The sequence below is a fragment of the Myxocyprinus asiaticus genome, chromosome 16 (assembly GCF_019703515.2).
Source record: "Myxocyprinus asiaticus isolate MX2 ecotype Aquarium Trade chromosome 16, UBuf_Myxa_2, whole genome shotgun sequence".
Lineage (NCBI taxonomy): Eukaryota > Metazoa > Chordata > Actinopteri > Cypriniformes > Catostomidae > Myxocyprinus > Myxocyprinus asiaticus.
In genome coordinates, this window is record NC_059359.1 from 26443040 (window position 1) to 26469633 (window position 26594).

Genomic DNA, 26594 nt, shown 5'->3' on the forward strand with positions numbered 1-26594 from the left:
TGTATCCCTTCTGCAAAATCCTGATTTCCAACAAATGTTAAAGACTGAAATCAATATTTATATGGAGACCAACTGGTCCTCAGTATCCTCTGTGGGTGTGGCTTGGGAGGCAATTAAGGCGGTTCTTAGGGGTCAGATCATACAGTATGCCTCATTCATCAAAAAATCCAAAGCACAAGAACTTATGGAGTTGGAAGGAAATATTAAAAGTGCCGAGACAGAGCTGAAGCACCGTATGTCAGCTGATGGCCTCAGAGAATTGACCCGATTGAAATACAATATAATACTATTTTGTCGCGGAAAGTGGAGTTTTGGTTATTCAAGGCAAGACAGTCATACTTTGAGTCGGGTGACAAAGCAGGAAAGCTTTTGGCTAGATATATAAAGCAGAGAGAGTCTTTTTTTTTTTTTTTTTTTTTTTACCATTCCCAAGGTGAAATCTGCTGATGGTGAAATTTTTACTTCAGCCATTGATATTAATAATGCTTTTAAAGAATTCTATCTTGATCTCTATAAGCTTCTGCTTTACGCAGATGATTTTTTATTTGTCTCTGAACCTACTAGATCTATGGCTTGCCTCCACAGAATTATTAATTCTTTTTCCAAGTTCTCAGGATACAAAGTCAATTGGGCTAAATCTTTGGCTTTGACAGCGTACTGCCCAGTAACGGCTTTTCAGCCGGGCGCCTTCCAGTGGCCCAAACAGGGCATTAAGTATTTGGGGATTTTATTCCCAGCAAATTTGTCTGATTTAGTTAGTGTTAATTTTGACCCTTTAATAAAAAGGTTTTCGAGCGATGTGAGCAAGTGGGCTTCATTACATTTATCGATGATTGGGAAGGTTAATGTTATTAAAATGAATTGTATTCCAAAATGTATCTACCTGCTACAGTTTCTCCCTGTAGATGTCCCCCTCTCTTATTTCAAGCAATTTGATAGCATAGCGAAGTCCTTCATTTGGAATGGTGAACATCCCAGATTGCATTTTAATAAGGCCAATAGACATAGGAGGGCTAGGCCTACCCAAGATTTTGTTTTATTACTATACGTTCAGTCTTAGACATTTGGCTCATTGATCATTTCCACCTGAGAGAGCCCCTCCCTGGTTTGTTATTGAACAGGCAGTTCTTGCCCCTATTTCGCCATTACAAAGCATCTCTATCAAACTAATCGGAAAAGTTAAGTTACACCCCGTTATTTCGCATTTACACTCGGTATGGACTAAAGTGTCCAGATTGTTTAAATTGGACACTTATTTAAATGTTGCCTCGAGCATATGGCAGAACCCAAGACTGTGTATTGGCAAGTCTCCTTTCTGCTGGCCGGAGTGGATTGTGAGGGGGGTTGCTACACTCGGTGACCTATATGAAAGTGGTGTGTTGAGATCGTTTGAAAACTTGGTCCAACATTTTGGGATCCCCAGACCTCAGTTTTACAGGTATTTACAACTGCGCCACCTGCTTTGTACTATTTTGGGAGTAGCACACATCCCCCTAAGGAGGCAGATGCTTTGGGAGAGGTGACTGCGGCTTTTGGAAAAGGTCATGAGGCATCAGTGTACTACTCCCTGCTAATTCAGAGTATGGGGGACAGAGCCTTAACTTCTCTCAAGAGAGTATGGGAGAAAGATTTCAACTTGGCATTAGAGGAAGGAGTGTGGGCTAAGATTCTTAAAAACGTTAAGTCTGCATCTAGTGATGCAAGGGTGCATCTTATACAATTCAAAATTTTGCATAGATTTTATTGGACCCCCTCTAGACTGTATAGGCTTGGTCTTACAGACCACCTGCTGGAGATGCCAATCGGAGGATGGAGACATGGCCCATGTTTTTTGGTCGTGTGTCGAGATCCAGAAATTCTGGTCGAAGGTTCAAAATTTTGTGTGCGACGTGATGGGCACTCGGGTTTCGTTTTGCCCCAGACTTTGTGTTCTGGGCGATGGGGCAGTCATCAATGTGGGGGATGGCCATATAAAGAACTGGGTTCTGACATGTGTGATGATCGCCAGGCAGGTTATTTTGAGGGTTTGGAGGTCAGCTGGTTCGCCCCCATATCCAGAGTGGTGCACGGAGGTGGGGAGGGTGGCAGCTTATGAGGAGGTGTCATCGGGAAGACGGGGTGGCTTGGATAAGTTTATTCGGAAATGGGGCAGGTATTTGGAGTTTTTGGAGGGCTCTCGGGTGGGGTGTGGAGAGAGTAGTGTGATATAGTTAGTATGATTATTATATGTATGTATGTATGTACAGTGGTGTGAAAAAGTGTTTGCCCCCTTCCTGATTTCTTTTTTTTTTTTTTTGCATGTTTGTCACACTTAAATGTTTCAGATCATCAAACAAGTTTAAATATTAGTCAAAGATAACAAGTAAACACAAAATGCACTTTTTAAATGAAGGTTGTTATTATTAAGGGAAAACAAAATCCAAACCTACATGGCCCTGTGTGAAAAAGTGTTTGCCCCACCTGTTAAAACATAACTGTGGTTTATCACACCTGAGTTCAATTTCTCTAGCTACACCCAGGCCTGATTACTGCCACACCTGTTCTCAATCAAGAAATCACTTAAATAGGACCTGCCTGACAAAGTGAAGTAGACCAAAAGATCTTCAAAAGCTAGACATCATGCTGAGATCCAAAGAAATTTAGGAACAAATGAGAAAGAAAGTAATTGAGATCTATCAGTCTGGAAAAGGTTATAAAGCCATTTCTAAAGCTTTGGGACTCCAGAGAACCACAGTGAGAGCCATTATCCACAAATGGCGAAAACATGGAACAGTGGTGAACCTTCCCAGGAGTGGCCGGCCGACCAAAATTACCCCAAGAGAGCAGCGACGACTCATCCAAGAGGTCACAAAAGACCCCACAACAACATCCAAAAACTGCAGGCCTCCCTTGCCTCAGTTAAGGTCAGTGTTCATGACTCCACCATAAGAAAGAGACTGGGCAAAAATGGCCTGCATGGCAGGGTTCCTAGACGAAAACCACTGCTGAGCAAAAAGAACATTAAGGCTCGTCTCATTTTTGCCAGAAAACATCTTGATGATCCCCAAGACTTTTGGGAAAATACTCTGTGGACTGACGAGACAAAAGTTGAACTTTTTGGAAGGTGTGTGTCCCATTACATCTGGCGTAAAAGTAACACCGCATTTCAGAAAAAGAACATCATACCAACAGTAAAATATGGTGGTGGTAGTGTGATGGTCTGGGGCTGTTTTGCTGCTTCAGGACCTGGAAGACTTGCTGTGATAAATGGAACCATGAATTCTGCTGTCTACCAAAAAATCCTGAAGGAGAATGTCCGGCCATCTGTTCGTGACCTCAAGCTGAAGCGAACTTGGGTTCTGCAGCAGGACAATGATCCAAAACACACCAGCAAGTCCACCTCTGAATGGCTGAAGAAAAACAAAATGAAGACTTTGGAGTGGCCTAGTCAAAGTCCTGACCTGAATCCTATTGAGATGCTGTGGCATGACCTTAAAAAGGCAGTTCATGCTTGAAAACCCTCCAATGTGGCTGAATTACAACAATTCTGCAAAGATGAGTGGGCCAAAATTCCTCCACAGCACTGTAAAAGACTCATTGCAAGTTATCGCAAACGCTTGATTGCAGTTGTTGCTGCTAAGGGTGGCCCAACCAGTTATTAGGTTTAGGGGGCAATCACTTTTTCACACAGGGCCATGTAGGTTTGGATTTTGTTTTCCCTTAATAATAACAACCTTCATTTAAAAAGTGCATTTTGTGTTTACTTGTGTTATCTTTGACTAATATTTAAACTTGTTTGATGATCTGAAACATTTAAGTGTGACAAACATGCAAAAAAATAAGAAATCAGGAAGGGGGCAAACACTTTTTCACACCACTGTATGTGTGTATGTATATATATATATATATATATATATATATATATATATATATATATATATATATATATATATATATATATATATATATATGTTTGTATATGTATATATGTGTGTTGGTTTGATTTTTATTTCTATATATTTTCTTATGTTTGACCACAGGGTTGTTTTGGGGGGGGGGGGGGGGTTGTGGGGTTTAAATAAATGTTGATATATATATATATATATATATATATATATATATATATATATATATATATATATAATATGTGTGTGTGTGTGTGTTTTACATTTCATTGCTCATGTATGATTTAATAAAAATGTTAATTACAAAAAGAATGTGATAAGTCAGAATAATAGTAGAGAGAATGATTTATTTCAGATTTTATTTCTTTCATCACATTCCCAGTGGGTCAGAAGTTTATACACTTTGTTAGCATTGCCTTTTAAATTGTTTAACTTGGGTCAAACGTTTTGGGTATTCTTCCACAAGCTTCTCACAATAAGTTGCTGGAATTGTGGCCCATTCCTCTACATAGAACTGGTGTAACTGAGTCAGGTTTGTATGCCTCCTTGCTTGCACATGCCTTTTCAGTTCTGCCCACAAATTTACTATCAGATTGAGGTCAGGGCTTTGTGATGGCCACTCCAATACCTTGGAGTCATTTTGCCACAACTTTGGAGGTATGCTTGGGGTCATTGTGCATTTGGAAGACCCATTTGTGACAGAGCTTTAACTTCCTGGCTGATGCCTTGAGATGTTGCTTCAGTATAGCAGCAAAGCACCCCCACAACATGATGCTGCCACCCCCATGCTGGGATGTTCTTTGGCTTGCAAGCCTCACCCTTTTTCCTCCAAACATAACAATGGTCATTATGGCCAAACAGTTCAAATTTTGTTTCATCAGACCAAAGGACATTTCTCTGAAAAGTAATATCTTTGTCCCCATGTGCACTTGCAAACTGTAGTCTGGCTTTTTATGGTGGTTTTGGAGCAGATGCTTCTTCCTTGCTGAGCAGCCTTTCAGGTTATGTCGATACAGGACTCGTTTTACTGTGGATATAGATACTCATCTACCTGTTTCCTCCAGCATCTTCACAAGGTCCTTTGCTGTTGTTCTGGAATTGATTTGCACTTTTCGCACCAAACTACGTTCTTCTCTAGGAGAAAGAATATGTCTCCTCCTTGAGTGGTATGATGGCTGCGTGGTCCCATGGTGTTTATGCTTGCATACTATTGTTTGTGCAGATAAACGTGGTACCTTCAGGCATTTAGAAATTGCTCCCAAGGATGAACCAGACTTGTGGAGGTCCACAAATTTCTTTATGGTCTTAGCTGATTTCTTTTGATTTTTCCCATGATGTCAAGCAAAGAGGCACTGAGTTTGAAAGTAGGCCTTAAAATACATCCACAGGTACACCTCCAGTTGACTCCAATTAGCCTATTAGAAGCTAATTGACTAAAGGCTTGACATAATTTTCTGGAATTTTCCAAGCTGTTTAAAAGCACAGTTAACTTGGTGAATGTAAACCTCTGACCCACTGGAATTGTGATACAGTCAATTAAAAGGGAAACAGTCTGTCTGTAAACAATTGTTGGAAAAATTACTTTTGTCATGCACAAAGTAGATGTCGTAAATGACTTGCCAAAACTATAGTTTGCTAATATGAAATGTGTGGAGTGGTTAAAAAATGAGTTTTAATGTTAAGTGCATGTAAACTTCTGACTTTAACTATATATTAATCATATACATACTGAATAAATGGCTTAAAGATTGAGATGGGTATGCTAGATATGATATAACTGCATAACTTAAACTCCCCCCTCATTGTGTCGCGGTACGCAAGAATAGCCTTCGGTTCTGTGCCTGGAACTGCACATCATTGCAGGTACGGCACTGCCGGACGACTTAAAGCATTTTGGTTAAGTATCTGTGCAATTGCGCGGTCAGCTCAAGGTGGTTTTTTATGTCACATTTGAAACTGTTAGTGAGGTTGAGCTCATTTGCTGAAAAACATCATGCAACAATGTAAAAACAGATCTCTAGCGTGCGAGCAAATGTGAGTGAAAAATACTGCATGTGAATGTGGACAGTTATTTGACGGCACCAGATGTCTGACACCTGTCATCAAAGCTTATGAACTTATTCCATCAGAATCAAAACTCCCTGTGCATCTAACCTTAAATACAAATTACGTTTTGAAAAAAAAAAAAAAACTAAACTAAAATCGTGGACGACTGACATGTGCGAGTCTGGTAAAACAGTGAAGTATTAATTTTACTTGCTATCACTAAGCTACGTCATCTAGCAGTGTGTTGGGCTGGCGAAAAAAGATACTTGTGTGACACGCGACACATGAGAAGATGCATTTTTTTATCCGCAAAAGATAGTTATATTTCATTACATTTCTTACCTTTATGACAAAACCATTTTGGTGTTTCTACACTAGAGGACACACAAAATAATTTTTGTCAGTGAGAAATACATGAACTGGGATTGAACTTTATTTTAGACTGTGCTGAAATTAAAAGAATGGTAAATCTCAGAATGTTATTCTCGTACCCCCATTGTCACCCCAGTTTGGGAAACACTGATCTAGATGATATTCTGATCTTCTCCCAGAATATCCAGGACCATGTTCAGCGACTGCTAGAGAATCGGCTGTTTGTAAAGGCGGAGAAGTGCGCTTTTCATGCACAGTCGGTTCCGTTCCTGGGGTTCATCGTTTCATCCGAGGGAGTGCGCATGGACCCTGCTAAGGTCAGAGCCATCACCGACTGGCCAACCCCAGATTCTCGTAAGGCTTTGCAGAGGTTTCTGGGGTTTGCTCATTTCTATCTGATATTTATTCAGAATTACAGCCAACTCGCTACACCTCTGTTGGATCTCACCTCCACCCACACTGACTTTTGTTGATCCCCACGGGCCGAGGCCGCGTTCTCTAGATTAAAGGAGCGGTTTTCTTCTGCACCCATCCTTGTTACACCCGACCCTGCTTGTCAGTTCGTGGTGGAGTTGGATGTGTCTGAGTTTGGTGTCGGAGCGGTCATGTCACAGGGCTCTTCCTTGGATGGAAAGATGGACCCGTGTGCTTTTTTTTTTGCACACCTTAACACCAGCAGAACGGAACTACGACATTGGTAACCGAGAATTGCTGGCTGTCCGGTTGGCTTTGGGTGAGTGGCGTCATTGGTTGGGTGGATCGTGGGTACCTTTTGTCGTCTGGACTGATCATAAGAACCTAGAGTACATCCATAGCGCCAAATGCCTTGACTCTAGACAGGCTCGCTGGTTACTATTTTTCACATTTTCATTTTGTTCTGTTATATCGCCCGGGCTCTAAGAACATCAAGCCCGAATCTTTGTCTCGATGTTTCGAGGTCAAGACCTCCACCATCCCATCGGATACCATCCTACACGCCAATTGAGTGGTGGGCATGGTATCCTGGGAGGTGGAGTCTAAAGTCCGTGCTGCGCTATGAAACGCCGCACCCCGCTACGTGCCCAGCGGGTCAGTTATTCGTTCCTAACTTAAGATAGTTCTTAATAAAAAAACTTAAGAAGCATTCAAATTCTCAAAACAAAATGTTCTTAAATATTGTCCTAAATGACATTTTAAAGTTAGGATAACCTCACAGTTGTCTTAAATTCTAAAAGGTAAGATGTTTAAAGAATTTACTGGGTTTTTCATGTTGAGTCTGAAGTCGCAGTGGGCTGTTTACATAGAAATTTTATTTTAGACCAAAAAAACTTTTTTTTTTTTTTTTACTGTTTTACTGTTTAATTATATTTGTATTTTCAGCTTGTAAATCATGTAAATGTTATCACCAAATTCAAACAATAAAGGTTGTTTTGAAGCAGTTTAATGTGGTGACCAATCATGCTAATTCAAACGGATGCACTACATTTAGTGTGCTCTCTCCGTGATCTTGAGTTCATAGAAGCATAATAATTATAACATTAGAAAGCTGAAAATTTCTTTTTCACCCCCCCATCCACATCCCTATCGGAGTTGGGCACAGCGAAGACAGCCTCCGCCACCCTTTCCCATTTACCCGCCACGTACTTTCCGATGTGATATTATTATCAAGCTTCCCAAGGAGAACTTTTTACTTGCAGTAATTTCCTCAACATCCAGCTCTTGTCTTTGAGTTTTTGTTTATTTTCCTCCATGTCAAATTAAATTGATCAAATGGTTAGCAGCAAGTAAATTCTCCTTTGGTTAATGTCATTAACACATCTCATGCATTTACATTCAAAAAATGTATCGCCAGGTACTTGCTACTTTAAAAAAAAAAAAAAAAGTTAATAGATACATTTGTTACAATTTACCAGTGTTGAAGTATTGAATTTGTTGTGGGCTATTAGACAAGGCAACTCCATTAGCAGGCTGATCAGACAATGTCAAAGCCTGTCTTTTTATTCTTAAGAAAAAATGTGAGAACTTAAGAATTTTTCAAGAATTGCACTTAGGAACGTTCTTATGAACTTCTTATAATTTATCCTAAAAACTTTCTTAATTTTTTTCTTGACATTTTCATGAATCCAGCCCCTGGTTGCACATAGCCAATGACTTTGTAACTGTTCTCCCCCTTCCATGGCAGCCCAGTCATTTTGACTGTAGTGGACCAGTTCTCGAAGTGGCTCATTTCATTCCCCTCCCCAAATTACCCACAGCGAGGGAGACAGCGTTAGCAGTCATAAACCACATCTTCTGCATTCATTGTCACCCGTTTTATGTGGTTTCTGACAGAGGCCTCCAATTTGTGTCATGTTTTTGGGCAGAATTCTGTCGACATCTGGGGACAGCTACGGTGAGTTTGTCCTCTGGGTTCCACCTCCAGACAAATGGGCAAGCGGAGCAGGTGAATCATGAGCTTGAAAAAACCCTGCACTGTGTGGCCTCCTGTAATTCATCGTCTTGGAGTGATCATTTAGTCTGGGTCGGGTATGACCACAACTCCTTGCAGTTGTCATCTATGGGGTTATCCAGTGCAGCATCTGTTATCATCCCCCTCTGTTTTCCGCACCAGAACCCGATGTTCAGGTCCCATCCGCCCACACATTTATTCAGAGGTTCCAGCACACCTGGAAAGCCGCCAGAGAAGCCCTCATATGGAATGGCGCTCATGTTAAGAGGTCGGCGGACCGGCACCGGTCTAAGCCCCCAGCTTAGGTGTGTGGGCGGAAGGTTTGGTTGTCCTCTAAGGACATTCTGCTCCGACTCCCCTCATGTAATCTGGGTCCCAAGTTTATCGGGCTGTTTCCCATCACCAAGGTCATTAGTCCGGTGGCAGTCGATCTTAAACTACCTCCTCACCTCAAACGCATTCACCCTGTTTTTCACATCTCCAAAAATACATTCTAATTTACATCCCACCACACTCATCCCACCTCCTCCGTGTCTTGTTGAGGGCTCTCCGGCGTACACGGTCAGGAGACTGATCGACGTCAGGCGGAGGGGCAGAGTGTTCCAGTACCTGGTTGACTGGGAGGGTTATGGACCTGAGGAGAGATGTTGGATCCCTGCTCAGGACATCCTGGACCATGCCCTCATAGACCAGTTTCACCTCCGGCAAGGTAATTGTGCTGGGGGGGGGGGGGGTACTGTCACAGTTCTGGTGAGTTTGTCGTTTTGTTTTTTCATATTTTGCAGGCACTGCCAGCATGCATGATCAGTGTTTCCATGGGAACATTGATTGTTCTCTTGGGAATGCTGATCATGCCACTCATTAGCATGCTAGCAGCACCTGGTTCTCCACTGATTCACTCCCTACTTAATCCCTTGTGTTCTCAGTATCTTTGTTATTTGGTGTGAAGTAATTTACCTCACTCTCTCTGCCTAGTTGGTCCTGTCTCGTGTATCTGTTTGGTTGCCCGTCTCTGCCCTCGCGTCGGGAGTGTGGTTGCCTTTCATTTTGCTGTACGCTTCTTCTCTGCGCTCTCGAATCTTCAACAGAGGATTCCTCGTCTCTGCCCGTGTCGGGAGAGTGATTGCCTTCCATTCTGCTGTGTGCTTGTTCTCTGCACCTCACTACGCTTCAGTGGAGGATTCCTCACAAATCTGCTCCTGACTACCATGACACGCTCACTCGCCTACGAACACACTATCCACGAACTTCGCCCCCTGCTACTGCAGACTTTTGCCTTGTTCTCCACTCTTCGCCAGCATAGCTTAAGTAGCTAGTTATTGTTAATAAATCCTTTGAAATATTCCTCTGATCTTGGGTCTCTTTGTCTCGCTCTCGCTTTGTGACACAAAGAGGAAATGGACCAGGAAGAGAAGATGGTTAAAAAAAAAAAAAAAACAGAACATGTAGTGATAGGAAAGGAGGGAGGGAACGAGAGTTGGACTTGTACAGAAATGAGTCAAGGCAGAAAGAGGCAAGAGTTCCTAGCCTATCAAATCTGTGACCCACTTTTCAATGATGGATGCCCAAAGCCAGCTCAGATTTATCGTTATTGCTTATTTGCTTAGCAGGCGCCCTTTTCAGCTCAGTGCTGGGTTGAACACTGGAGTATGCAACTCCTGTGACTGCTTGCCCTAACCCACTTACTAACGACAGCTGGGCCTGCAGACTTGGAGGGGCTCATTGCTACATAGATGCAGCAGTACAACATAGCACCTCACAGCTGCCACAATGGTAAATCTACAAGCAGGTCTACAACCTGTCTCTGAATGCACTTTACATTTGTATATTCTTTCTTTAATTTATTCCATTCCTCTTCTCTCTTTCTATCCTATTTTCTTTCCAGACCTTTATAAAGCTCCCCCAGAAAAGGCACTTTCTGGCTGTGTTATACAGTAGTTAAAGGAGGAAGTTGTATTTAAAGCTAAGGCAAAAAGGCAAAACCATCATTAGTCTGAGGTTTGGAAGTAGCAGTGGAGGGATGGAGGAAAGGGTGGGGTGGAATGCTTGGCATATCTCCCAGCTCCAGATTGGCGGACTCCCAGACCACAGCACCTCTGGCCTTACCCACATGTATTCATTCACATTATTAATACATTCATAGCACTATTAATTTTGCACCCTATAATGAATATAGTTTGCCTAAAGATAAAGATCACCCAAAATAAAAATTAAGTCATCATTTACTCATCCTCATGTCATTCGAAATCTCAACGCCTCTCTTTTATATACAATGAAAGTGAATAGTGACCAGGGCTGTCCCTGGTCCCAATCCGCTTCGATTGTGTAGAAAAGAGCAGTGTGAATATTATTCAAAACTTCTCCTTTTTGCTCCATGCAAGAAAGTCATTTGGACTTGGGATGATATAAATGAGAAACAATTATGTCCAAATTTGAGTTTTAGGGTGAACTATCCCTTTATTATATTTCATTGGTTTATTAGTTCACACACTATCCCAAACTGTACTCCCTAATTGCGACTGCATTTTTTTTGTTTTTTCATGGCAAAAAAATACAAAATAAATGATCGCTCCTTTTTGCTCTTAAGGTTCTTTCACTGCCTAAAGTAGGTGGTAAGTGTCTTTCATGGTATTAAATGGATGAAAAAGCCTGGAAAAGAGCCTTAAAATGCTCAGGGTTATTCACCAAAAGCTATTATTTTATGTACTGTAGGTATTAGCGTTATCTGTATTCAGCAAGAAAACCAGCCAGTGTCCACTTCAATAGTATGCATCAGCACCAAGGTTTGCATCGAGGCTGAGAAGGCCATTTGCTAATCTTTCTCTCTCAGATCCTGACTTATGCATGCTCAAACCCACACCACACACACACCATGCTAAAGTCATCCCCTTCTGTTCTTTGTAGTGCTGTGGCTCCTGCTGACTCTTGGTGAAAGAGGCAATGGTCTAACAGACAGAAAATAGACCCAGCTCTCTGTTTGAGCTCTGGCCTCGAGAGCCCTGGGACGCACCGTTGCCCAGTGATAATTGCGTTTAAAGACGGGGAACACAAAGTCTTCCGGTGCCATGCTAAAGACCCCTCCATCTATACACAGTCGCATTTATTTTTAGAGGACTTTACAAACCTATTTCCTGCAGCTATACAGTATATGGTGATAGCAGTAGCATGTAGGTCACTGTTGAGTGTCTGCATGTAATGTAATAGCTTGAATGGATGAATGAACAAGCCTAATGAACAAATTAATGAACTGAATGAAGGAACAATGTCTATATTGCAGCTACTACAGCTTTCTAATGTGCTCCTAAAGGTATGGTCACTCTAGGCATTGAGTATGCAAATGGTCAACACCTACAGTGCCTTTGTTTACTTGTGTGACACACTATTTTGTAAAATAGTTTATTTTTCATTACAAATGATATTATCAGCATAACATCTTGAGTCAAAAATTTGTGCAGAACCCGCATGTGAGAAATCTTGCATGTGAATTTTCACAGAGCATCTTGTGAAAGTGCGTTAATGAAATAAAACATGTCCTTTTGCACAAAATGAGTAAACAGTTAATTTCACGAATGTTCTTATTTGATTACTGATCATGAAATTGTGTGGAATCTTAAATATTTCTTATATTATTTCATACATTTTTCAAAATCACACATAGGGTAATAGATAGCACGCAAGCAACAGCGAGAAAGGAGCAGTCTGTTTTATTTATATGAAGTTTTTTGCACCTGACCTGCATTCCAGTCTACATCATGATGTAATCCTTCTTCATGATCACGCAGCGTGTTTTCATCAGCTGAATGGGAGGCTAAACACTATTAAAGTGTGGCGAGACTCGCGCTGCACGTGCAAGCCATTCGCACATCACAAGCCAATCAACTATCTTAGCCCCTTTCGGTGAAGCACACCTGCAAAATCCTAAAACTTTATTTCCAGGTTTAATTTCTTTTTGAATAGACTCAGATTTTTGAACCCCATGATGTGGGTTTATGTTTTCTCTTAATATTTTAATGTAATTTTGAATGTTACCATGGTTTAAGGATGCTGTACCTGTATGCTGGGTTGGAAATCTCAATGATTAATAGTTGTGTTTTCTTTATTACATCATGTGTTGTTCTGAAAGCAGTAAACAAATGAAACATGAAATGTAGGCTGTCATCCGCGCAGCCTGACCAAAGCAAAGCGGGCATGTTTACTTGCACGATTAACCGAAAGTGAAGCGCTGCCGTTTCGTGATACGTTAATGGCTTGCACGCGCTGCACGGGTCTGTTGGGTATACTGCAGTCTCGTCACATTTTAACTTTTTGTTTAGCCTCCCATTCAGCTCATGAAAACACACTGCATGATCATGAGGAAGGATTACATCAAGATGTAGATTGGAATGGAGGTGCAGAATTTCTTATGAATAAAATAGTCTTCTACTCTCTCACCGTTGCTGGCTTGCCAGTGATTACCCCTCAGCATGCCAATGCTGGCGTGCATGCCATAGGTTGCTGACCTGTGTCATAAATAATAATAATAATACATCAAAATAGTAATACTAATATATTCAAAATGATGTACTCCACTTTCCCCTAACATTGCAGACCTTGCAGCTATGAAGTTAGTATTTTTTTACATCTTATGTGAATTCACAGGTCAGAGTTTCCAAACTTAAACTTTGGTATGCAGTGAATGACCAAACTCCTTCGCTTGTGCTTGCATTTCCGCTCTCACAGGCTTATGAAAGGAAGTGAATGGAGCACAAAGTGTATTGGGCAACACCTTAACTCAGACTTTTGGAATGTTCTAGACAAGGGCTGATCTCTGTTGTTTTTTTTTTTTTGTTACATTTTATTGATATAGACACAGTCATAGAGAGAAACATGAGAAACGGAAATAAGATTGGAACATGGCCCAAACTGAACTCCGAATGAGCACCACAGCTCCATATGATAATGCACTTCCACAGACCACAAGACCACTGCTCTTACTAGCACCTTGATCTTTTGACTGGCACACACCCACACTTATTACTTTTTTACATTTATTAGTAACCAGAAATGTGGACTTTTGACATTTACAACTTTGATTTACACTTACTAAATTTTTACACTTTTTAAAAAAATAAAATACCACATACTAATGAATATAGCTTAGCTCAGTTAGTCGTGTTTATCTTTGTCAACTTCAACTCAGCAAAATGTTAGAAATTAATTTCATCTTGCTGCAGTGTAGTTACAGCTATGGCACAAAAAGCCTTGTTCTAAAAATCAATATCCTGATTCTCTGCACCTGCAGAACAACCTTGTTCTGTCCCCGCAAAGGCAGCTACAGATCTTTGGTGCTGTTCTTTCATCTGGAACACAAGTAGCCTCTAGCTCTGAATATGACTGGCCTTAGTGCTGAACCCCTAAATACAGCCACTTTATTCCAACTAAAGAGTTTCGACCTTTACAGACCCAGGGACCCACCAATCCAGGGGCCCCCAATTATAAAAAAGAAATAGAAATTGTCTTGGTACAGACTGAGCTCACAATGAAATCAGAAACAGTAGGTTGACTTTTCTTCAGGTAAAATTGCTTACTGAAACTGGAAATACTGCCCCAGTGGTCAAAGCAGTATGTATTGTTGGGTTTATGGGCATGTGTGAGCTCTATTTTCTGGGTGTAATGTCCACAGAGGGGCGCCAAAAGTTAGTTATGAAGCAAGTTGTTTTCAGATAAACTGTCCCCCCAACCCTAAACCTAACCATCAGTGAAGTAAAAATTAAATGTTAAAGGGAAAAATGCAACCTTAGAGTTGTGCTCGTCACTGATTATGCGAGCACGATTACTTCCTGGTTTCAACGTGGGATCCGAAGACAGTCTACCATGCTGCTGACGCAACGCACTTGCGGTTGTGCCACAAGGGAAGTTAAACACACTGGAGCCGATGCAGTGTGGCTGATTCTAGGGTACTGGAACTCTCGGAAACCACATGCTATTTGTGTGATCATGTTGCCTGGTCACACTTTAAAGATTTAATTAAAGCATTAACAAACATTGCTGTATTACCTGCTCTTATGATTAACAGATCATTAATGCACCAAATGTTCTATTCATTTACATTATTAAATGCTTTATGTATTATGAACTAACAATGACCAATGTTTATTTTACAATATTTGTTAATATTAATGTTATTTAGATGTTTACAATTGTTAATCGTTGGTTCATGTTAGTTCATAATGCATTAACTAATGTTAAAGTATACATTTTTAACATTTTAAGAGTTGTATTTGTATATGTTGAAATTAACATTTAACTAAGAATAGTTGTAAAAGTGTTGTTCAGTGATAGTTCATGTTAACTAATGCTGCCTTTTTTGTAGAGCTTTACCGAAATACATTTTTTAATATAATTAAAAAATATAGATATTTGTACGTATCTGTCCACAGACAGAAAAAAACCCTGGCTTTAATTGAAAGTCAGAGGCCTTTTTGTGCTTCCAGTCCCAGTGTAGTAGCTGAAGAAATCATTCAGCCAGCATCATCAAAACCCTTCCTAGATCTTCAGAAACATGGCTGAGCTACACCATTTGCAACATACACACAGCTAGAGAGAGTAGAGGTAGAATAGTTTAAATGAATTACCCTACTATTTATTTTCACTCAAAAACTAGATACCTAGACTCCCTACAAAGGTTGAAATGTGGGCAACAAGTAAATGCAACACTCTTAGTGTGAACTCTAATATGAGTGATGTTAGTTAGTATGTGCGGAAACCTAGCTTCTCAACAGGAAACACACTGAAAACATTAAACATTGCACAGCAGACAAACTAAGCCCCTTACCACATGTGGCCCTGCACCTGGCGCCTTAATAGAGATAGAAAGAGACATACAAACTGTTGGCACCAGAAAGGAAGCTTAAGGTCAGAAGTCCTGTTTGTTTTTGTGTATGCACATTTCCTCCACTACAACTCCAACACACATTGAAATAACATCCCTTAACAAAGAACTTAGTTCCTGCTTGCCAGTGCTATTAGGAAAGAGTGCTGAGACTGAGGTGACTACTTAAAGAGCATCACATAGAGGGAAGCCAACAGGAAATGGTTGAGAAAAGAGTTGGAAAAAGGGGTAAATGGGGGGTACCAGGTGGCCTATGTGAGCAGCCAAGTAGGTCTTTGTCTGTCTTAAGAGTCAGGTTAGACACAACATGGTCAAGTGAGCAGACACACAGTCTGAAACGGTTGAACACATCAGAGTCGTGTGAGGAGCTTAATGCCTGTTGGGCTAGCGCTGGGGCTAACGGTAGGGTTTGGGAATGTGCCACATGCTTTGGCGGGTTTATCACAGGAGGGGGAAGGGCATTTTTGTGGCAGAACATTTTTTTTTTAGGCTGTTAGTATGTGCTTTTGGAGTTGTGATGGTTAAGGATGCTAAACACAACCGAGAATCCCTGAAGTCTTCCTGTTTTTTCCCTGCATAATTATCAATTTTTTATTTACTGTTGACTATAGAATTGTAAGAACAAAATGCACCATGAATAAAGTAGTTTATAATAAAGAGATGGTTTCAAATTCAATGTTTAAATTATTATTTTTTTTTTATGTTTCGAATTCAGATCTCAATTTCTTTCTTTTAAATCACTTTACAGAAAACATTAAATGAATTACTCATTGTTCTGTTAGATAGAGGAGCTTAGCTGAGAGACAAACAGGGAATCAGTAAAGTCACTAGACATGTTACTTTGCCTCAGGACAGCACAGCCAATTAGATTAATTTGTTGTATCTGTTCTTGTTTTAAAAAAAATTATATGACTGTTTAAAGATATTTTAACTCCTTTTTTTTTTTTTTTTTTTTAACCATTTTGGCACTATGTCCATCCCTCTAATAATCTTATCCATATTGTTATCAACTACTAAATGAGAAAACAGGAAAGTGATATATGAAATATGCTTGTTTTTAAAAGCAACAGGAATTGCCGGTCGCAACCCATTTTACTTCCGTAATGTGGCATTTTTCCAAATGAGACAGGATGTTCAATGGAAAATGCAGTACGGAATTTCATTATATATCTATCAGGAATTGATTGAATAATCAAAAGTGGGCATTTCATACCAGAATAAAGTCAACCCTATAGTCAGACCTATAGCTGTTTGGCTATTGGTTAACATTATCTGATAGCCTGTCCAACCTAAGTGATGTCAGAGGAAAAGGAAAGGTGTTTCAGAGGAGGAGAGTTAAAATATTTATATTAAAGATTACAAAGAAAAACTTTTTTCCTTCGGAATAAAATGCACCAATTAATCTATCACTATAAGACCTGGAATGTACATTAAGTTAATTTTGATTTTATGTCGACTTGTAAAGCAGGTCTCTACAAACCCTTTTGTAGTGTAATTGTCCACAGTTGCGTGATTATTTTACACAGTTCTTCACTGAAGTCCTGATTCAAACAGGCTCTAACAGGGCTGCATCTGCAGCATGACTGTCAAACCCTGGAGACTAACGTGACCTGATGAGAGAGAGAGACAGAACAAGAGAGAGAGAGAACATGCAGTGTTGAGGGATAATGGTGAATATGAGGATGACTTTGAGATAGGTCATATGTGCGTCACATGAAATATTTGTGAGTGAAGAAGGGGGGGTGGCAGTGAAAGATATGGAGCGAGTGGATGAAAGAGAGCGATCTCTATTGATCAAGAGCCTTTGGATTCTTTTTCAAAATGTTATATTTTTTTTTTATTTATTTTTTTTAGTTAAATCTATTCACCTTCTCCATTGACTCTGTCTGGGTTTCCCAAAGGAGCAAGTAGAACGTTAGTAGCACGTACATTGTACTTAAAGAGATAGTCTACCCCAAAATGAAAACTCTTTCACTATTTACATGTTATTTCACACCCATATCAAAACAATTACAATGAATGGTGACTGAAGCTAACATTCTGTCTAACATTTCCTTTTGTGTTTCACAAAAGAAAGTATGATGAGTACAATGTAGAATAACGTAAGGTGTAAGTTTAGGTGCAACATTATCTGGAAACCTGGCCTCTATCTGTGTGTTTGCCTCTGTGATGGAGGGATGGACCATTGCCTAAGAAAGCAGTGGAGCGTTGGAACCCCTTTGGGGGATGAGAGTTTATTCTTTTTCTTTTGTACTCCCTCACTCATTTCCCCCCCCCCCCCCACCCTCTACTCCCTTCAGATGCCTTGCCTGTTGCCAAGGTCTCTAACATTTGTTTTACCCTTTCTGCTCCTCTCTTCCTTTGCTCTGCATCCCTCGTTCCCATGCTGGTGATCTCCTTAGAAGAGTTAGTATTGGCAGAGTGTGCTAGCCCACCTTCAGTCCTCAATGTCTTAAGCCCTCAACCAAATCCTCTATCTTTCCAACTACAAAGCAATTTTTCTCCTTTCTGTGCATACTACATATTTGCTCTGTTCCAAAAACTAGTAAGCTGCATACCTAGAAAGCATTTTAATGCATCATGCACTTCAGATGTGAAAACTGTTCCAAAAGGTAGGCAGCAACCTTTTGTTTGCTTTTTAAGATATCTTTTAAACATCTAAGGCAGCATTAAATGTATCTATTGGAGAGAAGGCAATAGTGCAATGGAGCCCACCCACTTTTTCAGTCATCTTTGTTCCTGAAGTATTGTTCCTATTAAAGTTTTTCCATAAGGAAATTTCTCTTCATAAGAGTTCTAAGCCATGAAACAACCATCCAGCTCATAGGTGAAACACAATGTTACTTAACATTAATTTGAAGCAAACAAGTATTTGTAAATCGGTCAAAAAGATAAAGGTTCAAGACTATGTACTTAACATCTTTCATGAGCGAAATTAACTACAATCCCATGAAGCGTTGCTAATGACATAATGTCATTAAAAATGATGGAAAAATATGAAACTATTGATTTAAAAATGTTGATTCGAAGTTTAGAAACAATATTGACATTTTATTGCAATATATTCAGATGTTTAAAAAATATAATTAGTTTGAGAGTGTAGAAAGACTCTTGATTACGTCATTCACACTTGTCATTGGAGTGGGCGGAGCTCTCTGCAGAGATTTTTGGGTTTGTTTTGTTTGCTGCAGTTCTTCTGAGGATCTTCCTCTTTATGGGTAGTCTAGTTCTTAACCAGGAATTCTGCTTTTAAACACAACTTTTAATAAATTACATTGAAATAACGTGGACCGATGGCTTCAACAGAAGCATATAGTCTTACATTGATTAACAACCTCGAAGCTCAAATAGGTCTGTCTTTTTTTTTTTCTCCGCCCCTTTCTCCCCAATTTGGAATGCCCAATTCCCAATGCGGTCTAAGTCCTCGTGGTGGCGTAGTGACTCGCCTCAGTACGGGTGGCAGAGGACAAATCTCAGTTGCCTCCGCGTCTGAGACCGTCAATCCGCACATCTTATCACGTGGCTTGTTGAGCGTGTTACCGCGGAGACGTAGCGCGTGTGGAGGCCCATGCTATTCTCCGTGAAATCCACGTACAACTCACCACGCACCCCACTGAGAGCGAGAACCACAGATTATAGCGACCACGAGGAGGTTACCCCATGTGACTGTACCCTCCCTAGCAACCGGGCTAATTTGGTTGCTTAGGAGACCTGGCTGGAGTCACTCAGCATGCCCTGGATTCGAACTCACGACTCAGGGGTGGTAGTCAGCATCAATACTCACTGAGCTACCTAGGCCCCTGAATAGGTCTGTCTTTAAATGTTTAAGTTATCATTAAAAAATAAGTTCGCCTGTGGAGAAAATGAATGGGATTTCTACTTTGGGAACCTGACTGTTGCATTCTATTAGTATCACGATTTAAGTCACCTGTGCGTTTCTTGTGAAGATCGCTATTTGTGTGTTGCGTGAAGTTGCTGCCTGTGTAAAGTTTTCCAAATCAGTCACTTTTGAGGTTCCATTTGAGTTTGGATGCAAGATGCAAGCAGCAGACAGCAAGGCAGCTCACTAGGTTTTGCAACAGTCCTTGTCTTTCTATATTTTTTTGCATTCTCTTATCAAATATTTTCAGATAACCCTACTTTTGGTTGCCTCAAGGCAGCTCCACATTAAACACCTTTTCCTCTCCTCACAGTTGTTAGTGTGCTTCAGATTTTCTTCACTATCGAGCTCATCAGGACCCCTGACTCTCACCTTAACCAGCCCTGGAGCTTGCCGAACCAATGAGCTTATCTGCTTCCCCCATCTTCTCCTCACTGTCCCAACCATCACACCCCCTTTCTTTCCTTGCATGTTTTCATGTTTCTCTATGGATAGCCCAGCATTGTTGATCAATTATCAGGTCCATTTAGCAATTATATTTCTGCATACAGTAAGACTGGAGCTAGAGAGCGTAGCTCACTTGGTATGCGCGCCTCGTTGAGGCTGCTCTGTATTCCTCCGTTGTGGTTGTGAAATTGTTCATGATTTAATTATTCTCTTTTATAAAAGGATCAAAGGTGCTGCTGGCAGGGTCAGCCCCTATTTTCATTCATGTTCACGCTTGGGCGTATACTCCCCCACAAATTTTTGTTTTTGTTTGTTTGTTTTGCTATGAGTATGTTCTATTATTAAAACCATGAAGCGCCTGCTATAATGGTATAATGACTCCAGTTTGGCTCTAGCGTGCTGCAGGATTTAATCAGACACAATATATGTTGTAGACATATTATATAGGTCTTGTAGGGTAATCTACTTCATTAAGTATTTACACACTTAAAGGCATAGTTCACCTAACAGTTATAATTCTGTCATCATTTACTTACCCTCATATCGTTCTAGACTTGGAACACAAAAGGCTTACATTTTCAGTTACTTACCCAAAGCTGTTGTTTTACTTCAGAAGACTTGAGGGGCCGTTCATTTCAGACCAAACATATTCTTGTGCTAGTCTCATCCTCAGAGGGTACACCCACAGACCACCCACAGTCAGTTCTCTAAATGTCTGATGCTTATAGCACACAAAACTGGAAAATGCTTTCTCGATAAAATCTGATTGGCTGGTTCAATGGAAATTCTGTGAATAGACACACACAGGACATTTTATCAGTGCGCCTGGAAGCCGAGTTGTGTTCACAAGTTTCCACGTTGATAGAGTGAGTGCTTTTGAGGACAATATTATCACAGAATTTGCAAAAGTTTGCCAGGTTAGTGACATAAAATCTTTTAAAGATATTCAGAGTTTCGTTTGAGGCAGGTAGCAAAAAGTGAAGCATATATCCACGAGCAGAACTGAATTTTCTGCATTGTTTGCTTAGTTATGTCTATAATGAAATGATAATGAAATTCTCTATGATGAGGTTTTCTGTGCTGTAATTAGACTCTACACATTTTCTTCTTTTCTCCCATGTGTTTTCTGTGCAATCGCTCATGGAGACTCATTCCTCATTATATAAATATTTTTTTTCCCCATGTCAGTCTTTTATTATCGTATGATACATTTCCTATAACCCACCCCTAAACACCCTGTAATTACAAAACTGACTGTGACTGGTCATGTTACATGTCAGTTCGATGGCTTTTCCTGTGTAAATGGGTGATTCTTGGCCAATTGAAGCTGCTATAAACCCCAGACCTATGCCGTAGTCATAGTGTGTCAAGCCCAAGTGCATGGCAGATCTCTGCTTGGGGGGAGGAAAGCACATTATCAGTGTGCGAATATGACCATGATTACCACATAGTTTACTGATCTCCCCCACCCTTTCTCTATTACTCAGGGCATTTGTCATTTTTCAGTGTGCCTGGCAAAGCCAACTCTCTCTGTTGATTGCTTTATGTCTCATGTCCCTTTTTTTTTCTCTCGCTCCCTCACCTTTTCACTCACAGTAACCCTTTGGTAAACAAAAATATGTATGAGACATTTGTTGGCTTTAAGTAATTTGTGCTGTTATTTATGTGTGTACAAATGTGTGTGTTAATTGAGATATGTTATGCAGCTCTGGGGTGTTGAACACCAGCACCAAATTGATCAGAAGGCTTTGTATGGGTTGCGTTTGACTCCTAATCGATTTAACCCGTCATGGAGATTGATCACCAATACTCTGTCACACCTATTGATCAGGTGGCTGGTTGTGTCATCAGTCTAGTCGCTGTGTGGAGGAGAGGCACTAGTAAACGTATTTCCTTTACATCTTTATTGCTTTTTCATTTCTGCCATCTGTTAAAAAAGATGCTTACTGTACTGGAACATGCTTCTAACCACAGCAAAACGTAATTATTGGTGTGCAGAAATTATAGCAGTTTGAATATTAGGCTATAACTGCAGTACAATACTGTCTGGGTCTGACTCCGGCAAAGTTCAGCTCCGGTACTTGCATATCCATAATGCTGTAATTATGCATAACTTAGTGCTGCTAACCTTCTCTTCAGGAGGACTAAATGTATAAGGGTTGAATACTGCAAGCAGACTGTGGTTTACAGTGGCTTAATATAAATAAACTTGTTGTCTATTGTATATTGTGTAATTACTCAATTATTTTACAGTTGTTTAGACTTGGTCTTGACGTTTGTGTGGTTAAATTCCTTATTTAAAATTCACAGAACAATTATTTGACTGAATATATATATATATATATATATATATATATATATATATATATTTAATGCTTAATTCTATATTTATATCAGATAGATGGATAGATGGATACAGGTGAAGTCAAAAGTTTACATACACTTAGGTTGAAGTCATTAAAACAAATTTTTTTAACCACTCTATAGATTTCATATTAGCAAACTATAGTTTTGGCAAGTCGTTTAGGACTACTTTGTGCATGACATGATTAATGTTTCCAACAGTTGTTTACAGACAGATTGTTTCACCTTTTAATTGACTATATCACAATTCCAGTAGGTCAGAAATTTACATTCACTAAGTTAACTGTGCCTTTAAGAAACTTGTAAAATTACAGAAAATTATGTCAAGCCTTTAGACAATTAGCTTTTGGTTGGCTAATTGGCTAATTGGAGTCAATTGGAGATGTACCTGTGGATGTATTTTAAGGCCTACCTTCAAACTCAGTGCCTCTTTACTTGACATCATGGGAAAATCAAAAGAAAAAAGAAAAAAAAGTTGCGGACCTCCACAAGTCTGGTTCATCCTTGGGAGCAATTTCCAAATGCCTTATGGTACCACGTTCATCTGTACAAACAATAGTACGTAAGAATAAACACAATGGAACCAAGCAGCCATCATACTGCTCAGGAAGGAGACATATTCTGTCTCCTAGAGATGAATGTAGTTTGGTGCGAAAAGTGCAAATCAATCCCTGAACAACAGCAAAGGGCCTTGTAAAGATGCTGGAGGAAACAGGTAGACAAGTATCCATATCCACTGTAAAATGAGTCCTGTATTGGCATAACCTGAAAGTATGGTCAGCAAGGAAGAAACCACTGCTCTAAAACCGCCATTAAAAAGCCAGACTACCATTTGCAAGTTCACATGGGGACAAAAATCGTACTTTTTGGATTACAATTACAAATTTCCTCTGGTCTGATTAAACAAAAATTTAACTTTTTGGCCATAATGACCGTAGTTATGTTTTGAGGAAAAAAGGTGAGGCTTGCAAGCCGAAGAACACCATCCCAACCGTGAAGCATGGGGTTGGCAGCATCATGCTGTGGGGTTGCTTTGCTGCAGCAGGGATTGGTGCACTTCACAAAATAGATGGCCTCATGAGGAAGGAACATTTTGTGGATATATTGAAGCAACATCTCAAGACATCAGCCATGAAGTCAAAGCTCGGTGGCAAATGGGTCTTCCAAATGGACAGTGACCCCAAGCATACCTCAAAGTTTTGGAGTGGCCATCACAAAGCCCTGACCTTAGTCTGATAGAAAATTTGTGGGCTGAACTGAAAAATTGTGTGCGAGCAAGGAGGCTTACAAACCTGACTCCGTTACACCAGTTCTGTCTGTAGGAATGGGCCACAATTCCAGCAACTTATTGTGAGAAGCTTGTGGAAGGCTACCCAAAACATTTGACCCAAGTTAAACAATTTAAAGACAATGCTACCAAATACTAACAAATTGTATGTAAACTTCTGACCCACTGGGAATGTGATGAAAGAAATAAAAGCTGAAATAAATAATTCTCTCTACTATTATTCTGACATTTCACAGTCTTAAAATAAAGTAGTGATCCTAACTGACCTAAGACAGGCAATGTTTTCTATGATTAAATGTCAGTAATTGTGAAAATTGAGTTTAAATGTATTTGGCTAAGGTGTATGTAAACTTCTGACTTCATAGATAGATAGGTACGTAGGTAGATAGATAGATAGATAGATAGATAGATAGGGAAGCTTTTTCTAAATTATTCATAGGAGGTATTTTATCATGTAAATAATTAGATTCTTAGATGCATATTGAATCATGCACAACACATTGTTTTTTCCTCAACACCCCTATCAAATGGCCACCTCTAATACAATTAAACATGAAAGCTGATTCTCTGAATGGTTTCTAAACACATTAACCTGTAAAAAACAAGACAAAGGGTAAAATAAACGTCATTTATTGTGGTACGGTGTTCATTTATTCAAATCTGACACCTAAACTCTAACTAGATGAGAAGATGATCCCCTCAAATGAGCCTGATTGATGAAAATTACATTCTCTTGACAGCTAATTAGCAACTTATGGATATCTCATCACTGACCAAGCTTGCAATATTTGTTAATATGATATTTGCTGTCAGATTTTGGATGGAATACGACATGATGGTTTTGATGAGGAGATGATCTTTATATAGCAGGGGGTTATTATTTAATAACTGTTGATGATTCCATTTTAAACTGAGGTGTATGGATATTTTATATGCTTATGGAAAGAGGACATCAGCCATTCCATCTGGCTTCTTACCAGTTTACATTACAGATGTTCAGGAAAATGTTTTTAATGGTGCTCTCACTAATTTCTTGTTAAATTTGCAGTGGCTGATATGGTAGTCGCTTTGTACTTATACTAACACCTGAATGCAGTATTATGCAAAAGCAATAGTTTATCTCAGATTACCGATAGAATATAAGTAATATTCAGCATGAGTCAGCCCAGCCCCATGTAAAATTAATCAGCTTTTATTAGGCTACTGGTATGACTGATCTTCTTATGTGAGTGGACTTGATTTTAAACATATTTGTCAAAAGTACTGTTCATTTCTTTAGGGGTAAAGCTTCTGTAATGAGGAAAAAATTACTAAGTGCACCTTAAACTAGGCCATAGACAATGGGTTAGATACCTAGTTTACTGTTCCTGTTTAACTTTTTGTCTCTTTCTCTCTCTGCACTCCATCTGTTTCTATCTCTCTCTCTCTCTCTCTCTTGCTCTCTCTCACTAGTCTGGAGTCGTTCATTAGCCTTTTTCCGTCTTTTCTCAGTCCACCAACTTAACCCCATCCTCACTTTTTCTCGTGTATGTCCTCTTTCTCTCTCAGTCTTCCTCTCCCTCGTTCACTGTCGCTTCTTCACAAAAGACTCCCGGTGACAGACCGGGACTGGCCGGCTTGCTCTCACATCCTGTCTTGTCTTCTTCTCCTCCGTGGCCTCATCCCTTGCTCGCTTTCATTCTGTGGCACACACATGCATGGTTTCAATGAAGAAAGACCCATTAAAATCCATCTTGTCTTCTTGCTGTCTCCTACCAAACTCTCTCTAGGGCCACTAATTAAAACAGAACCCCTCCCTCTCTCTCTGCCTTTCGTTATACCTCCCTCCCCGTGTCTGTCTCTCCTACTGTCTGCCTCTCTCCCATGCTTTGTAACCCTTTTCTTTTCCATACTCACCTCTTTCCGTCTCGCTTCATCTGCACTGCTCTAGACGTTTTACCTTGCTGTTTCTCATTGGTTTTTCTACAGTCTGTAGTTCCACTGAACTTTAAGTACCAATGAACTCTTTATATACTTTCTTTCTTTCTTTCCTTTTTTTCTTTCTATTGATGGTGACCTTGTACGCACTTCCTTTTAAAGGCAACATTGTGTAAACAAATTTGAGCTTGAATTTATTTACAAAACCACTAAGGGCCATTCTATGCTAATTCTTACCCTATTAGTGCAACTTGACTTTTGACTTTGTGTGTGTGTGTGTGTGTGTGTGTGTGTGTGTGTGTGTGTGTGTGTGTGTGTGTAAGGAAGAGAATGAAACTCACTAATTAGCATGAAGCTGTTATTGAGAGCTATGGTCCGTATCTTATGGTGTGTGTGAATCTTTTGACCTTACTGAAATCCTTTGGGTTTCGCTTTCTTTTGCAGTTGATCATTTCATACCATAAAACTTGCTTAAGCCTTTAAGTTTTCTTTAAAGATTTTCTGTTTCAGTTGCATGCCCAAAATTAAAGGATTATAACTCTACAAAAAACAAAAGAGATCAATTGTTTGGTATCATTTTAAAGACCTTTCAAAACAAATAAAGCATAATAATTGTACAAAAGAACTAATTACACATGCAAATTCAACAATGACTAAATGTATGCTCTCTCTCCAATGCATGCAGGCACAAGTAACGATATCTCATTCAGTTCCATTGTGTCATCTGAGCCATCATTGAGTCTGTGTCATGTACCTGATGCCATCTCTTGGTGGTCATATGTAATTAGAGTGAACGATCCTCTCTGCCCATGTTTGGATGACTACCACCTCTGGCTGCAACGATCTGAATCCTAATACAATTGGTTTAGTGTTCCATGATGCTGGACAATGTACTACATCATTTACGATGAAGTCATCTGATCCAGGAAAACTAAAAAAATGTTAGCCAGATAGCACATTATGTGCTGTATGCACATGCTTCATGTGGATTATTTAATGGTCTTTGCATCAGATTACATTGTGTGTGGGCTCAATTTTACATAAATCCCCTCCTCTAAGTAAAGTTATGTGATATTTCATGTTCTGTTTATTTTTTG

General features: G+C 39.8%; 1 protein-coding gene across 1 annotated transcript in view; it reads left to right on the forward strand.

The window, feature by feature from the left end:
- LOC127453783 (ephrin-A4-like) overlaps positions 1 to 26594 on the forward strand; it is a 93950-nt gene that overhangs the window by 34726 nt on the left and 32630 nt on the right. The gene's annotated exons all lie outside the window — the stretch shown is intronic.